This window comes from Aethalodelphis obliquidens, unplaced genomic scaffold (assembly GCF_003676395.1).
Source record: "Aethalodelphis obliquidens isolate GAN/ISIS:26980383/991018 unplaced genomic scaffold, ASM367639v1 scaffold4, whole genome shotgun sequence".
NCBI classification, from domain to species: domain Eukaryota; kingdom Metazoa; phylum Chordata; class Mammalia; order Artiodactyla; family Delphinidae; genus Aethalodelphis; species Aethalodelphis obliquidens.
Window position 1 is genome coordinate 79382929 of NW_020837948.1, and position 4516 is coordinate 79387444.

A 4516-nucleotide genomic window follows, 5' to 3' on the forward strand; every position below is an offset into this window, starting at 1 on the left:
GGATTCGTTCATTTCATAATACCTCTGGGCCAGCCCTGCTGAGAGGAAGTGGGAGACTCAACCCCCATTCAAGGAGGAACTTTCCTTCCTGGGAGGGCATGTCCCAAAGGATGCCCCTCTCCTTTTGATATAATAATTTAGGCCAAGGATAGTGCCAATATTTTTTTTAATTCTGCTTTTGGAATTATCGTTCACTGGTAGTAAGTATTTTTGGCTATTTTGAGTGTAGCAGAGCTTAATTCACTGAGGATGGATGTTACTTTTTGAAATAAGTAAAATTCATTCCAGGTTAATTTTGGTGAATACAGTAATTTAGTAAGCTACATCACGTCATTTGTTTTAAAAGAAAAATATATACTTAAATTAGTCAAACTTGTTTCTTTGTATAGCAAATAAAATTCTTATAAAACAAGACCCACCCCATTAAAGAATATTTTGTATAATAACAAAATCAACAGAATGAATATATGTTTTTCCACATACCAATATTAAAAAACAGGAACTTTTGAGTTTTTAAAATTCCTAGGTATTTGTTAAAAATCAGACTCATTATGTTACAGCCATATATTATATTTCATACTCTTTAAAGTCTTGAAAATGATCTTCAATGCTGTTTAGTCCAACTCATCATATTATTGAGAACACTGAGGCTTAGAGAAGTTAAAGTGACTTGTCTAAGCTCATGTAGCTATTTAGTGGCAGAAGCAAGACTAGAATCCAGGTGGCTGGAAACTTTTTCAGTAATAAACTGGGAAATATCACATTAAGAATTACACTCTCGGGCTTCCCTGGTGGCGCAGTGGCTGAGAGTACGCCTGCCGATGCAGGGGACATGGGTTCGTACCCCGGTCCGGGAAGATCCCACATGCCGCGGAGCGGCTGGGCCCGTGAGCCGTGGCCGCTGAGCCTGCATGTCCAGAGCCTGTGCTCCGCAATGGGAGAGGCCACAACAGTGAGAGGCCTGCGTACCAAAAAAAAAAAAAAAAAAAAGAATTACACTCTCACTTTCTTTTTCTGGGTACTGTTAAAAAATGTTTTCACTTTATCTTTTAAATAAAAGTAAGATTCCAGGTTTTATGTAGTAGAATGTTTTAGAGAAGTGAATAGAAAAGAGCTGTTTTTAACCATGCTGTTCTCATTAAAGGAAAACAATTTTTATCTTAGCTCCTTTCACTTCAGGATTTTAAAATTAGGTATTATTTTATTACATTTCTCCTCTTTTCCAAAGAAAAGCTAGAAGACAAAATTGAATGATATCCTCTAGTATTGTGGAAGTGGACTTTTACTTCAAATTGAAGTAATTAGTTTTTTTCTGTAAGTTGTCATTGCTAATCTTTACTTTTCATTACTACTCTTTATTATTATTATTATTTTTTAGGGTTGGGGTGGATAAGTTCATACACTAAGGTTAAATTGTAGAAAGAAATTTAAATAGAAATTCTAGATAATTATTTGGGTAATCCCCATCAAAACGTGCTACACTATTACAATCAGCTAATCAAGGCCAACATACATTTCTATTTGGTTCTACCCTGAATTGACCAGAAAACAACACCTCTTCCATTTCACTTAGACATCTATTGAATTTCCAGTTAATCAGAAACTTTATGGAACAGACTGAAGTTTATGTAAATGTTATTTTAAAAGTCTTATCCCTTTCCTAACACTAAGGAAAGGAGAAATCTCTCTTACTAAGGAGAGCTCTGAATCTGTTCAATTCCTATGCTATTCTGGGGCAGAAGTAGCATTATAGATGAGAGGTGAATAGAGAAGCACCTAGAGAGCTGAATTTACTTGCTTTGGAAAGGACATTGATCTGCAGGTGGAAGAGAAGAGGCTAGATTTGTAGCCCAATTGCATTCCTCTCATATCCTCTTGGATCCTTTTATCATTTTTGTGCTCCTGGACTTCCAATGTGCTTTCAGGCCAGCCCCTAGGGCTCTGTGGGGGGTTGACCTCAGGCTGAAGGAAACTATTTTACTTGTGCACCTGGAGGACAGAAGTGCCTGGGAAGTGACATCCTCCCCACTTAACCCTTAAGCAGTGATGTTGCAGCCTGTAAATACTCCAGCATTCTTGCCCTAGACTGACACTGCCTGCAGAGTTGTCTGTGGGACTGAGCCAAAGTGACTCTCCCTGAAACTTTTACTGAGATTTCTCCCTTCCTTGGACTCCATCCCTTCCCAGAATGTTTTCCACACTCCCATGTTGAGGATCTTTTCTTAAAAATCACTTTCATGTGAATCTTTACCTCAGAGTCTCTTTCTGAGAAATCTGACCTAGTGAGGAAGGAGAAATCACAGAGACAAATTTCACAGTGGATTGGACTAGGGAATGGAGGAGTTGGGAACGAGGGAGGAGAGACTAGAGAAGGTGAAGGTGGTTCTGGGAGTGAAAGATCTCCATTTGTAGAGGGAAAAATTCGAGGACTTTTTTTTGTAGTTTATGAATGGAATCTGCTGTGTTAGGTTGAGTTTCCTGGAAGCAGACTTGAGACAGACTATTGCATGTAGTTACTGGGGAATGCTCTTGGGAGATACACCGTGTTGCTTTTGCTTTTCCTGAACTGATATTTCTTTTGAGTGTGCAGTATTATAATGAAAGGAACCACTGTGTAATCTAGCTTTTTGTGGTTTAATAAAAGATCCTCTCTTTGTATATATTGGGACTGATAAACAGAAGCGAGTTTCAAATAAATATTTTTTTCCCAATCAGCAGAAGCTGAAAAAAATATGCCACAAAAAAGAGACACTGGAAAAATATATCTTTTGTGCACAGATACATATTAACAACAATGTTGAACTATATCTAAATATTGCCTATAAATCTTGAATAATAGAAAATAATAGATTAATACTGAGGAAGAGATGTGCCTTAATCAAGGTATAAACTTAAAAAAAATGTGTATGCAACTTATTCAGGCTCATTGTGGTAGTTCAGGCCTGTGGAATATCTGTGCATTTAGAAAAGTGCAGAGAAAACTCTTACATTGCAGTGTGATGCCCAGCCGCAGTTGACTGGTCTAAGTTAAACACTTATCTTAAACTGAGTCAAACACAGTAACCTGTCTATTAGCCACATTTGATTGGTCCATGGTTAAGCCTTCTGTCCAAATTTGGTTACTGTGACTTTTCTGAAAAATATTTGGACTTGGGATTTGTAGTGTAAGATGTCTTAATGTGTGGCCGATGAAAAAAATGAACACCTTTGAGCTGTTGTGGCTTTGTTTTCTACCTTGAGGACAGTGGAGAGGAATCCTCATGAGAGAGTGAACAGTGTGAGACACACATGAAGAAGGGGTCAGAGGAGACAGAGATAGAACCTTTACAGGACTGTGCTCCCTGATTCCATTTATTCCCAAGGCCAAGATGTCAACCTGCTTTTGAAATGGCTCAGGTGTTGAACTCATTTCTGGATTTCCCCAGCTTATTCTTTAGAGAGCGGAAGTGGCTTATTTACAGCCCTTGTGAATTTGGGACCAATATATATCTGAAATGACCTTAATAAGTGCTAGATTTAAATCAATATAAGAAAAATGGTTTTATGTGTTCACTTCTGCAGCATATATACTAAAATTGGAACGGTAAAGAGAAGATTAGCATGGCCCCTGCCCAAGGATGACATGCAAATTCATGAAGTGTTTCATATTTAAAAAAAAGAAAAGAAAAATGGTTTTAAAAAGGCAGTGAAGAAATTTAACATAGATTTAATAATTATCCAGGGGAGATGATCTCATAACTGCAGTCAAATAGCATTTTTATGAATTTTTAAAAAAGACTACATACAAAGCAATGCAATTGCTATCTACTTACAAATGCAAAAGAAGATAAGCATGAATTATCAGTATGAATCAGGTGATCCACTGAGTTTTCTGTATATAAAATCAGTATTCAAAAATCAATTGTATTGTAACAGTTAAAAAATGAAATGTAATGAAAATCAGATATCATTTAAAATGTATCGAATAATTTCTCAGTCCCTTTCTTTTTCTCTTCTTCTTCTGGGACCCCTATAATTCGAATGTTGGTGCATTTAATGTTGTCCCAGAGGTCTCTGAGACTGTTCTCAGTTCTTTTCATTCTTTTTTCTTTATTCTGCTCTGAGGTAGTTATTTCCACTATTTAATCTTCCAGGTCACTTATCCGTTCTTCTGCCTCCGTTATTCTATTGATCCCTTCTAGAGGACTTTCAATTTCATTTATTGTGTTGTTCATCGTTGCTTGTTTCCTCTTTAGTTCTTCTAGGTCCTTGTTAAATGTTTCTTGCATTTTGTCTATTCTATTTCCAAGATTTTGGATCATCTTTACTATCATTATTCTGAATTCTTTTCAGGTAGACTGCCTATTTCCTCTTCATTTGTTAGGGCTGGTGAGTTTTTATCTTGCTCCTTCATCTGCTGTGTGTTTTTCCGTCTTCTCACTTAGCTTATCTTACTGTGTTTGAGGTCTCCTTTTTGCAGGCTGCAAGTTCATAGTTCCCGTTGTTTTTGGTGTCTGTCCCCAGTGGCTAAGGTTGG

At 37.0% G+C, this 4516-nt stretch overlaps 1 non-coding gene across 1 annotated transcript; it reads left to right on the forward strand.

The window, feature by feature from the left end:
- Nucleotides 1-3545: 3545 nt before the first annotated feature.
- Nucleotides 3546-3652, forward strand: LOC113617739 (U6 spliceosomal RNA). The gene has a single exon (XR_003431748.1). It is a non-coding gene; the product is annotated as a U6 spliceosomal RNA (small nuclear RNA).
- The last annotated feature ends 864 nt before the right edge of the window (nucleotides 3653-4516 follow it).